Raw genomic sequence first — 13668 nt, forward strand, 5'->3', positions numbered from 1 at the left:
CGTTATGAGTCAGAATCAACTCAATGCCAATGGGTATTACATACTTCTGGGGGATTAGAATAGAGAACTTAGTTAAATGGGGGAGATACTTATAGAAATCTATTTAAAATAATATGATATAAAACTACCTTCCTATGCTATGCTAGAAAATATTTCTTAAACATAACAAAAATGATCATGAGAAAATACTTATAAAAAGTTACCACACGTATATGTGGATGATGAGATCACGAGTAATTTTTATTTTTCTTTAATTCTACTTCTTTGTTTTCTAAAGTTTTCATTGTAAGAAAATATGCTATTTTAAAATAATATATATAAACAGACATTTTAAAATAAACTACTAATCCTATTTTTCAGAGAAAGTGCCAAGCACAATTTCCCATCATATCTTCATCAGAGAAATTTTGTTTGCAATAGTGAAGCTGACCCCTTCTCTAAAGTTTAAAATGTATCTTAAGGGTAGTATTCCAATTTTCAACTCAATAGTAACTTTTAAAATTCTTATAACCTTTGTATCTGAAATGTCACTTAATACTTCTTGTGGTTATATTTTCAAATTAAATGGCAGATTTTGCAATCTCTACTTTCTCCTATAAATTAAGTTAATTAGACAATTATGTGAAGATCGAGCAACAGCAGAACACAAGGTCACTTCTCAGATGCTTCAGAGAAAGGGCCTTGCTCCTTACAAAGCTCTCTCTTTTAAGAGCCAATGTACAGGTTCAAGTTTGAGCCATAACAAAGAATGTGATCCTTTGTTCCGTTTATTCATTGGCATGTTCAATTTCTGGTTCATTGGTTATTGCCTAGTGTCTTGAGGAAGCTTGGGGAAGTTAACTCAACTCTCCCTGGAATGTTTTAGTTAGGCTAAGCCACCCTGGTGGTGTAGTAGTTAAGTGCTACAACTGCTAACCAAAATGTCGGCAGTTCAAATCCACCAGGTGCTCCTTGGAAACTCTATTGGGCAGTACTGCTCTGTCCTATAGGGTCGCTATGAGTCAGAATCGACTTGAAGGCAGGGGGTTTGGTTTTGGTTTTGGTAAGCCTGAGGCAAGAAGGCATCTGGTAAGGGCCTCTATGTTGGAATGCTCCAGGCATAATGAAAGGCGTTAATATCTACATTACTCTAAAGCAATGTTTTTATAAAATATGGTCTCTAGGACGTCTGCAACAGAATTATCTGGGGAGCCTGTTAAAAATGCAGATGTCTTGGCTCCGTCTCAAAATAATTAAATTACAATGTTTGAAGGTGGAGATCAAGTACAGTCACTCTTAAGCTCTTCTAGGGCTTCCTTTGCGTATTAAGATTTTAGAACCACTAATTGAAATCTTCGTTGTTCCTAAACAGAAACCAGTAAGTCTTTGTGTAGATGGCTTAAGTTCTCAAAAGTAAAATATCCTTGACTCCTATGTACTTTTTTTTTCTTCTTAATCTGCTTTAAGTTTAAGTGATCTCCTATAAACTTGTTTCTCTGATGGAATCAGGAAACCAGGTTGACAATTGTCTTTTTGTTTCTGGTGGAATGGGAATCCTCAGGAGCAGAGTTATAATCATAAGAAATTTCTACCAAATACGCCAACATTGGATATCTAAATGCATCAGTCTTTTCTTCCTTTTTGGTTGCCCTTCACCATACACCAAGAAAAATAAAACAAATTTATTGAGTACTTTCCTAATATTATGAAATTTGATATCAACCTCCAAGCAACTACAGTCGCTCAGGAATCTTTGCATTGTAAGTGACAGAAAAAATAAACTTAGACTGGCTTAAACAAAAAAATAAATTAACTGAAAAGCCTATAGGTAGATAAAATGGGCTCCAGATGATGCTTAATCCAGTGATGCAATAAAACCTGCAAAACAACAAATAAACAAAAATTGATATTAAGCATTCCTCTCATCCTAAAAATTAACTCCCCTCATGGTATGAGACAGCATTCAGCAGATTCTGGTTACTATATTCTTCTTTGTTCATATCCAGAAGGAAGACAGTGCCAATCTAGGTAGATTCCATGCAAAAATGAGAATTTTTTTTACAGAAGTTCCAAACAATTGTCTTCATGTACATGATTTGCCTCAAAATTTGATCAACTATTTACTCAGTACTGGTCACTGGGTACTAAAGATTGTTGCTTAGGCCAATAAGGTCCTTTCCTGGAGTTGGAGGCATATGCAACCACTCCTAGATCACCCAGGAAGAGATAAATGCTGGGATGGAAGTCAAAATGAGAATCAATTTACTGTATACTGTTCTAGGGTAAAAAACATCATAAAGTTTAGTAGAGCAAAAAGAAAGATTTTATTTGACATATATTCAGAGGCAAAAGTAGGAACGGACAAGCATGCCATGTCTGCCTGAATCCAAGGAATATTACAGAATAGGCAAGAATAGGAAAACCAATAAGCACGCTGCTAGAGCCATGTCTATTCAAATCCAAGGAACATTACAGAACCATCAGTATATAGTAACATTACAAATGGGCAAAACCATTGAAAGCTTCACCTTTTCACAGATTGGCTAAAAACTGCCAAATCACCACGATTCTATGTTTTAAATTGCCTTTCTTAACAATCACTGGTGCAGGTTTCTGTAAGGACAGTCAGGAGGGTCCTCACTGGTCCAACAAATCTTACTATCACTAAATGCTAATAGAAAAAGATAAAACTGGAAAGTATGTGGGTCTTTTGTGCTGTGTTATGATTTGTTTATGTGAAAGTTTCCCTAAAAGATACTTTCCAAGATCGTCCTGGCTATTTTCTTTATACCTCAGGGCCCAGTTGATGTGTCCTTGTGAGTCCAGCTCCAGCTGGGTCACATTCTCTGTGCTCAAGGACAGGGGATAATGGCTCCAATATTATCTCCTAAATCAATACCAAAGTAAAATGTAGGCTCAAGTCAACCTTCATGTAATGAGGAAGACACAAATATCATTGGCTCCTATTTAGTTGCCATATGTTCTCAATACTTATGACCTGAGGAACCAGGATATATAAAGACTGAATACATAAACAACTATACCTACTTAAGCCAAAAACGTGAATAATGCTTTGTAATGCCCATCTACTTACAAAAATATTCATATTATTTTATAAATTAAGTTACACATTTTTATTACTTAAGTCTCCATAAACTTTTTGAAAATTCATGTAAGGATAATGTAGGAGAAATACCATCTAAAGAATTTTAACTAATAAATGTTTTCAGAAGCTTATTTTCATTGCATTACTCTATTTGGGCAATGCAATTTTTTCCAACTTTTCTTGTATTTTGGGTATTTTTTTTTAATAGTTGTATGATTAAGTCGTTTTTGATTCCTGATAAGGAAATACACGCACACACATGCACACACACACAACACACACACACATATATATATATATATAAAGAAATCATGTGTTATGTTAATAAACTCAAACAGGAATTTGTCTTATGGGTCATTAAACAACATATATTTTGAATATACACAGGAATTAATGAGTAAGGTATTGTTACGTATTGAATTGTGTTCCCAAAATATATGTGCCAGGTGGGTTAAGCTATGATTCCAAGTATTGTGTGATTGCCTAACATTTTGTCATCTGATATGGTTTTACTTTGTGTTATAAATCCTACCTCTACAATGTTAATGAGGCAGGATTAGAGGCAGTTATGTTAATGAGATGTCTGCAAGGCTAGGTTGTATTTTGAGTCAATCTCTTTTGGGATACAAAAGAGAGAAGGGAGCAGAGAGAGCTGAGGCCCTCATACTACCAAGAACAAGAGCCAGGAGAATAGCATGTCCTTTGGACCCAGGGTCCCTAGGTTGAAAAGTTCCTGAACCAGAGAAGATTGATGACAAGGACCTTCCCCCAGACCCAACAGAGACAGAAAGACATCCTCTGGAGCTAGCACCCTGAATTTGGACGTCTAGCCTCCCAGACTGTGAGAGAATAAGTTTCTCTTTGTTAAAGACATCCACTTATGGTATTTCTGTTATAACAGAACTAGGTGACTAAGACAGGTATTCTGAAACACTGTATTCACAATAGTCAGCATATGTTGTTGCTGTTGTTAAGTGATGTTGAGTTGATGCCAACTCATAATGACCTGTGTGACAGAGTAGAACTGCCCCATAGGATTTCCTAGGCTGTAATCTTTAGGAGACCAAATAGCCAGGCCTTTTTTCCCCACCCCCACAGAGTGGCTGTTAGGTTCAAAAAACTGCTGACTTTTCAGTTAGCAGCTAAGTGCTTAAGCATTGTGGCACCAGGGCTCTTTAGTCTATATACGGTTTTTATGATTTACATACTCATATAAGATTTGTAAGCCAGAACCCCAAAATGTCCCTTTCATCTTACAAAGGAATAGCTCAACGTATTCTCTCTGTGACTACTGGGAGAGAAAAAAAAATCTGGAAAAATATTACAGGTTTAGAAAAAAAATTGCTGGAAATATCTATAAATTCCTTGTTTCTCATTTTAAAACTGAAAACATGAGAAATTCACACTTCAAAACCCACTTAAAAAAAACAACACACATAAAAAGCAGCAGTTTTGTTTCAGGAAGCTATGTTAATGTGGAAATTTTTGTTATTTCAGGTAATATGTTTTAGTATTTTAAAATGTTTTTAATCTTTCAAGGTTGGCTAAAGTCTAATTTTATAAGTTGGAATTGGTGATAATGTTAATAGAGCTGGGAAACTTGCCTTAATTAGACTACTTTCATTGTTAAAATCAACAAAACTAAACTTGTTGCCATTGAGTCAATTCCAATTCATAACAACCCTACAAGACGGAGTAGAACTGCCACATTGGGTTTCCAAGGAGCAGCTGGTGAATTGGAACTGCCGACCTTTTGGTTAGCAGCCAAGCTCTTAACCACTGTGCCATACATTTTTTTGGGAAATGTTTGAGAAGGATTTGTTTCTTCTTTAAATATTTGATAGAATTCACCAGTCAACCTATCGGGGCCTGGTGTCTTGTGTTTTGGATGGTTACTAATTTTTTTTTTTTCAATGTCTTTAATAGATGGAGGTTTATCCAGATTATTCCTCCACTGTGAGTTTTGGTAGACTGTGTCTTTCAAGGAATTGGTCCATCTCATCTAAGTTATCAAATTTGTGGGCATAGCATTGTTCATAGTATTTATTTATTATCCTTTTAATGCCTATGGCATCAGTGTGCTGGTCCCTCTGTCATTTCTGATAGTAGTGATATGTATCTTTCCTTTTTCATTGGTTAGCCAGGCTAGAAGCCTATCAATTATACTGATCTTCTTAAAGAACTAGTGTTGGTTTCATTGATTTTCTCTATTAATTTTCTGTTTTAGAAAACCATATATTATTGTAACACATTTCAAACAACATAATTCTTATTTTTTTTTTATTAAACTGCTCTAATTTTTAAAAAATTATTATTAAATTATGTAGCATTGTGAGTCCCTGGGTGGTGGAAGGATTAAGTGCTCTACTACTAGTCAAAGGGTTAGCAGTTTGAACCCACCCAGAGGTGCCTCGATAGTTTTGGCAACCTGCTTCTGAAAAGTCACAGCCTTGAAAACCCCATACAGCAGTTCTACTCTGCACATTTGGGGTTGCCATGAGTTGGAATCAATTCGACAGCAACTAACAACAACAACAACATGGAAAGTTATTCAAACTCTCATTATGTATTTTAGCATGGATAAAATCAGTGTTGGAAATGAAAGATGATAGCAATTATCTAGCTAAAATAAAAACTGATACCCAGAGAACCCACCCACCACAGCCATTGAGTCGATTCTAACTCACAGAGAGCCTATAGGACGGATCAGAACTGCCCGATAGAGTTTCCAAGGAGCGCCTAGCGGATTCGACTTGCTGACCTCTGGGTTAGCAGCCTTAGCGCTTAACCACTACGCCACCCGGGTTTCCGACACCCAGAGAAGCGAAGTAAATTGATCCCGTAAAAATCTGTGTCCTGCGTTTCTCCTAAAATATTCTTTTTATTCCATATTTGTCAGTTTGCTCCTTATTATTGAACCTACTCAAGAATCAGATGCAGGAGAAAATGGTGATATTTTAAAGTAAAGACAATTTCATAAAATATTTAGCAGAAAAAAAGAATTTTTGACTAACAAAAGTTAGAGTATATATTCTGTAGCTTTTTTTTTTTTTTTTTTTTTTTCCGAATGCTGTGTCTAAAATTCCTTTGCATTGATTGGCTGGTTGATTAAAGCAAGCATTTGCTAAATGAATGAGTTATAGAAATTTTGCAACTAAAGGACTTATTAGAAGGTAACTTATTCTTAATAAATACAATCCTTAATAAACTGTCTCACTTGTATAAAACAATTTAAGAAAGTTTGTCTAGACACTTTGTTGTGAGTAGCTCACGTAAAGAAGAAGAAAAAAATCCCTTATTTACTGCTTTTCTCTTTCTCTAATTACCGTATTTTTATGCAAACAATGCGCCTTCTACATTTGTTGGCCAACCAACTGTGCTCTCCCCTGCAAGATATTTTTGTAAGTGTTCTATGCTAATTTTTTTACAGCAATGTATGGAAAAAAATTGGCATAGTGGCTTTTGTGAAAATACCTTGAGTTAGGAGGGCGTCATTGGCAAACAAACATAGAAAATGTGCCTTATTGGTGTAAAATATGGTACATCACTGGGGATTCTATGTTCACTTTTTGTTTATAACAGCTAGCTATAAATCTAAATTTCATTTAAACCTGAGGGTAAGATGTAGCCTATAAGGAAAAAAAAAGTCACTGCAGAACCAAAAAATCCATTGCCATCAAGTCGTTTCCTACTCATAGTCACCCTATAGGTCAGAGTAGAACTGTTGCATAGGATTTCCAGGGAGCGGCTGGTGGATTCGGACTGCTGACCTTTTGGTTAGCAGCCATAGCACACCATAGTTCTTAACCACTGCACCACTAGTGTTCCCAGGGCCATTTTCAAAAAAGAAAGGGAGGGGGAGGAGTGTGGGGGGAGAAGCTTTTTAAGGTTAACATTTGAAAATGGCAGTGTGCCCCTGTTAAATTATGTTGTACTGGGATACGAAATTAGGATGTTTTGTTGTAGTTCCTATTGTTTGATTATTTGTACTCAGGCTTCATCCACGTGGGCAGTGGCATCACTAGAAAGGTGCGGGAGTGTGTGGACCTCACTCAGTGACACTGTCAGTGGGGGCAACAACAAAATGCCTATGAAATTTTTGTGCAGTTTTTCAGCAGAAATGTATTATTTTTTATAAAAATATTCCTGTAACTACTATAACAACAAAAACATTTTTTTCCATGAGCCCAGCTTACATGTTTCAATGTACTTACAAGGCTCAAACTTTATGCTGATTTGTTTTTTGAACCTTCTAACGTGCTCTGGCCAGAGCTGTCATTATTACCCCATTACAATGATGCTCCAATTCACGGGATTTCGTCTACACGTGCTACGGGCACCGTGCTGTTGTTTTCCTTGCTGCCGTGTTTTGATAGTGGCTGAGTTTGTCAAATTCCCTGGTGTTTTAGCTACAATATTGTGGCAAGCAGTATTTGTAAACCTGTATCAATAACTTTTTTGAGAATGAAGCAGGAATAAAGGAAAAGAAGGCATGATATATAAGAATCACAATTTACAAGAAACATTAGGACAAGAAGGATTCTGTATGGTCTGGTAGGGGAGGAGGTCTATGGGGGTGACACCATGAGTTACCGCACTGGCTGACACCAACCCTAGTGATGCCACTGCACATGGGATTACTGCAAATTAAAAAATTCATAGATTCATAACTGAAAAATTGATGAAAGTGTATATGTGTGTGCAATTTTTTTTTTTTTAAATAAGAAGGTATCAATAGTGCTCTAAATTACAACAAGAATTCGAGACCTAAGGGGAAATTCGATTGCAGGAAGCCACAGGCTCCTAACATTATTTAAAATGAGCAGCAAATATGATACTGAGCTCCTTGATCATCAAAGCAAAAAGAGAAGCCTGATCATTCACTTAAATGTCGTTTCTCACCAGCTGAGCAACACTTTTCCTAGTATTTGGTTTTAAAGAAACATTGTAGTAAAGCAAGCAGAGAACGGTACTGTCCTCAAAAGTATTTATACAGTAAATTAAACAGCAGATTCACGACGCTTTTTATCTTAGAGTCTCTCAATGTAAATAAAGTTCATAATATTAAATGATAGGGTGCACACAACAATTCTATCAGAAGTAAAAAATAAATCAATAAAAAAAAAATCTTTCCCTATAGTTTTTTCATGGTCTAACTTAACAAGACCCCAAATTAAAATGTGTGCACCTTACCAATAAAAAGTTCGCACTATTCTTTATAGTCCCACACAGGCATTATCGGAATTTGTGCTGCTGCAAAAAGAGCCCAATGAAAATCCCGTATTTCATAGTATAGAGATATACATTTTAAGATCTCTGAAATTGTGATCCTCCTTTTAATGTCTAGTATATTAGTTTTGATGAAATATGTGGCCTTTTTTGAACAAAATGGTCTTTCGCCCTAAGACCTTATATAGTTTAAACAGCCCAGGTGAAAATATTATGTCGATGTGTCGATTTGTGGTTTTCATTCAAAAGTTCATTAATTGCTCCATGGAGGTTTGAGTTTGAGAATAATTTCTGTGAATAAATTAATCTCCTACACCTTTTGCCCCTGCAGAGGAAGGGGTCTCTGAGGTCAGGACCAACTCTAGCATTGCAAACATCATGTACTTTCTTTTTGTATGACTGCTTCCTTCAAGAAAATGATTAGAAAGATTAACATGCAAATAACAGACTAAACCAGCTCTTATAAGGGGAAAAAATAACTACCAATATACTGTGAAAACCACTGGAACCACAATCTATTTCTATAAGCGTCACTTGGTTTTATTATAATCAGAATACATTGTTGGGAGAAAAATATTAATTTAGGTAGGTCTGAAGAGTTGTCACCCAGTTAATTAATCCCATCTGCTACTTCTACAGTCAGAGCTGCAGCAATCTGTTCGTCAGAAATTCAAAACCAGAAAAAAGGTCCCATGAGCTCCACTAGCAATCTTTGTCTACAAAGTCTTTCACCTGCGATACATGAATTCAAATTTGAAAAGGTGATGGAAAAAAAAAATACCATCAGCAAAATCTCTTTTCTTTTTTTTTTTGTCATTTGTATTCGTGGAAATTTAGAAAATTAACTTTAAATACCATGACATTCAGAAAAACCAAACAGTGAAATTGCAGGGAAAAAAAGAACGAGGGTTAGGCATATGATTAAAATTTTCTTTGTTCCTAAAATAAAATGGGTGGTTTCACTTGCAATTAAAATGTATACTGTATTACTTATAATCTCCTCCTTGATTTCAGCTTGAAAAAATTGCTCTTCATTTTGTTATGTTAGCTTTGGAGTCAGACTGGAAAGTTGATTTTTTCCATACTTATCTTTTTACCTAGTATTTATCCTTTAGATACTACTGTATTGTGTGAGTCCTCATATTAGACTTGTTATTGAGAAACAACTCATATGTGACAATGTAATGTGAGTAATTACCTGCATTATAAATTTCCCAAATAGACATATGGTATCTTGTTTTCCCCAGTGAGTTTATCATTCAGGTGCTTAGGGAAATGCATTAACTCTTTAAGACACCCATTTCCCTAAGCTTTTAAATCATGCCAGAGCTTTAAATAAATTAAAAAAAAAAAAAAAACTGAGCTATTTACCAGTTTAAAAAAAATTTTTTTTTTTGAGTAAACCCATTTTATGTGTCCACATAGGTACTGAACCCACAGATCAGATTTATCATTAGAAATGTCAATTTTCACCTTGCAGTTGCCAATCTGATGAAAAGGCTGCTCTAAAATGCATCAGGAAGTACTGCTGGATTCGGCAGCATGTATGCTAAAACTGAAACGATACAGAGAAGATTATCACGGCTTCTGCACAAGGGACGGCATGCAAATTCATGAAGCGTTCCATATAAAAAAAAAATAAAGAAAAAGTCATGAGGAAGCCACCAACCACCAAAGTTAACATACTGTTTTTAATCCTTATTTAATTTGATCTCAAAGCCTGACACAATCACTTCTTTCTTCTCTTAAGTCTGACTATAATCTTACCTTTCTGAGTAAACCTTCTCTTTCATAAACATCTCTTCCAATCTTTAAATCTTTTAGCTTTATGTCTTCTCCTAGAACTATCTTATTCACAACCATGGGTTGAACTAGCATATATTTGAGTGTGTCCAAGTTTCAAGTTGTATTACCATATGATTACCAGATTGACTACTTACTGTCCTGTTCTCATTGTTGTTAGTTGTCATTTCTGACTCATAGTGAGCCAACGTGGGCAGCATAGAAGTGCTCTATCAGTTTGCCAAGGCTGTGACCTCTCAGAACCACATCACCATGTCTATGTTCTGAGGCACCCCCAGTTGTGTTTGAACTGCCACCCTTTTGGCTAATGGTTTAGTGGTTAACCTTTTGTGTCACTCAGGGAATCCCTCTAGATGTCCAACGGACATCTTAAACTTATCCCATGCAAAACTAATGTCATTTTATTTTTCCTTCAGACTTGATCTTCTTACCTACATTATTATTCTTAAGCTGATAGTACCCGTATCTACTATTTCTTTTTAATTCAGAACCCCAATCAAGACTCATTGTTTACAAAACCATAATGCCTGCCTCTGAAATGTAAGTTATTTGAGAGTAGAAAGCAATAACATCCACACTGTATGCCCAATATTAGTTCAGTTCTAAATTCATACTGTTGTTAGGTGTCATCAAGTCGGTTCTGACTCACAGCAACCCTCTGTACAACAGAATGAAACATTGCCCGGTCCTTCACCATTCTCACAATCATTTTTATGCTGAAGCTCGTTGTTGCAGCCACTGTGTCAATCCATCTCATTGTCTTCCTTTTTTCAATGACCCACTACTTTACCAACCATGATGTCCTTCTCTAGGGACAGATCCCACCGGACAAAATGTCCAAAGTATGTGAGACATAGTCTTGCCATCCTTGCTTCTGAGAAGCATTCTGGTTCTACATCTTCCAAGACAGATTTGTTTGTTCTCTTGACAGTCCATGGTACAGTCAATATTCTTCTCCAACGTCACAATTCAAAGGCACTGATTCTCTATCTTCTTCATTCATTGTTCAGCTTTCACATGCATAGGAGGCAATTGAAAACACCATGGGTTGGGTCAGGAGCACCTTAGTCTTCAAGGTGACATCTTTGTTTTTCGACACCTTAAAGAGATCTTTTGCAGCCAATTTGCCCAATACAAAGAGTCTTTTGATTTCTTGACTGCTGCTTCCATGACTGTTGATTGTGGATCCAAGTAAAATGGTATCCTTGACAACTTCAATCTTTCCTCTTTATCACGATGTTGCTTATTGGTCCAGTTGTGAGGATTTTTGTTTTCTTTACGTTGAGGTATAATCCATGATGAAGGCTGTGGTCTTTGATTTTCATCAGTAAGTGCTTCAAGTCCTCTTCACTTTCAGCAAGCAAGGTTGTGTCATCTGCATAAAGCAGGTTGTTAATGAGTCTTCCCCCAATCCTGATGCCCCCTTCTTCATATAGTCCAGCTTCTCAGATTATTTGCTCAGCATATGGTTTGAATAGATATGGTGAAAGGATACAACCCTGACACACACCTTTCTTGACTTACCATGCAGTGTCCCCTTATTCTGTTTGAATGACTGCCCCTTGATCTATGTGCAGGTTCCTCATGAGCACAATTAAGTGTTCTGGAATTCCCATTCTTTGCAGTGCTATCCATAATTTGTTATGGTCCACACAGTCGAATGCCTTTGCATAGTCAATAAAACACAGGTAAACTTCCTTCTGGTATTCTCTGCTTTCCGCCAGGATCCAAATGAAATCAGCAATCATATCCCTGGTTCCTTGTCCTCTTCTGAATCTGGCTTGAATTTCTGGCATTTCCCTATTGTTATACTGCTGCAGGCACTTTTGAATTATCTTTAGCAAAATTCTACTTGTGTGTGATATTAATGATATTGTTCAATAATTTCCACATTTGGTGGGATCACCTTTCTTGGCAATAGACATAAAAACTGAATGTGTTCCAGATGGTTGGCCAGATAGCTGTCTTCCAAATTTCTTGGCATAGACGAGCGAACACTTCCAGCAGTGCATCTGTTTGTTGAAACACCTCAATTGATATTCTGTCAATTACTGGAGCTTGTTTTTTGCCAATTCCTTCAGTGCAGTGTGGACTTCTTCCTTCAGTATCATTGGTTCCTGCTAATATGGTACTTCCTGAAATGTTGAACAATGACAAATTCTTTTTGGTATAGTGACTCTGTGTATTCCTTCCATTTTCTGTTGATGCTTTCTGAGTTGTTTAATATTTTCCCCACAGAAGCCTTCCATATTGCAACGTGAGGCTTGAATTTTTTATTCAGTTCTTTCAGCTTGAGAAATGCAGAGCATATTCTTCCCTTTTGGTTTTCCATCTCCAAGTCTTTGCACATGTCATCATAATACTTTACTTTGTCTTCTCCAGCAGCCCTTTGAAATCTTCTGTTCAACTCTTTTACTTCATCATTTCTTCCTTTGTCTTTAGCTACTTGACGTTCAAGAGCAAGTTTCAGAGTCTCTTCTGACATCCATTTGGGACTTTTCTTTCTTTCCTGTCTTTTTAAGGACCTCTTGCTTTCTTCATGTTTGATGTCCTTGATGTCATTCCTCAGCTTGTCTGGTCTTCAGTCATTAGTGTTCAACAAGCCCAATCTATTCTTGAGATGGTCTCTAAATTTAGGTGGGATATACTGAAGGTCATACTTTGGCTCTCATGGACTTGTTCTAATTTACTTCAGTTTGTACTTCAACTTGCATATGAGTAATTGATGATCTGATCTGTAGTCAGCCCCTGGCCTTGTTCCAACTGATAATATTGAGCTTTTCCACTGTCTCTTCACACAGATGTAGTCAATTTGATTTCTGTGTATTCCATCTGGTAAGGTCCATGTATATAGTTGCCATTTATGCTGGTGGAAAAAGATATTTGCAATGCAGAAGTCATTAGTCTTACAAAATTCAATCATGCAATCTCTGGCATCTTTTCTATCACCAAGGCCATATTTTCCAACTACTGATCCTTCTTTGTTTCCAACTTTCACATTCCAATCTCCAGTAATTATCAATGCATCCCGATTGCTGGTTTGATTAATTTCAGACTGCAGAAGTTGGTAAAAATCTTCAGTTTCTTCATCTTTGGCCTTAGTGGTTGGTATGTAAATCTGAATAATAGTTGTATTAACTGGTCTTCCTTGTAGCTGTATGGATATTATCCTATCACTGATAGCATTGTACTTCAGGATAGATCTTGAAATGTTCTTTTTGTTGACGAATGCAATGCCATTCCTCTTCAAGTTGTCGTGCCTGACATAGTTGACTATAAGATTTTCTGATTCAAAATGGCTAATACTAGTCCATTTCAGCTCACTAATACCTAGGATATCAATGTTTATGCATTACATTTCATTTTTGACGACTTCCAATTTTCCTGGATTCATACTCCACATTCCACATCCCGATTATTAATGGATGCTTGCAGCTATTTCTTTCCATTTTGAGTTGTGCCACATCAGCAAAAGAAGGTCCCAAAAGCTTGAGTCTACCCACTTCATTAAGCTCAACTCTACTTTGAGGAGGCAGTTCTTCATATTTTCA

The 13668-nt window shown here is 36.4% G+C and overlaps 1 non-coding gene across 1 annotated transcript; it reads left to right on the forward strand.

The window, feature by feature from the left end:
- Positions 1 to 9840: 9840 nt before the first annotated feature.
- Positions 9841 to 9947, forward strand: LOC126070728 (U6 spliceosomal RNA). The gene has a single exon (XR_007516256.1). It is a non-coding gene; the product is annotated as a U6 spliceosomal RNA (small nuclear RNA).
- Positions 9948 to 13668: the final 3721 nt, after the last annotated feature.

This window comes from Elephas maximus, chromosome 2 (assembly GCF_024166365.1).
Source record: "Elephas maximus indicus isolate mEleMax1 chromosome 2, mEleMax1 primary haplotype, whole genome shotgun sequence".
NCBI lineage: Eukaryota > Metazoa > Chordata > Mammalia > Proboscidea > Elephantidae > Elephas > Elephas maximus.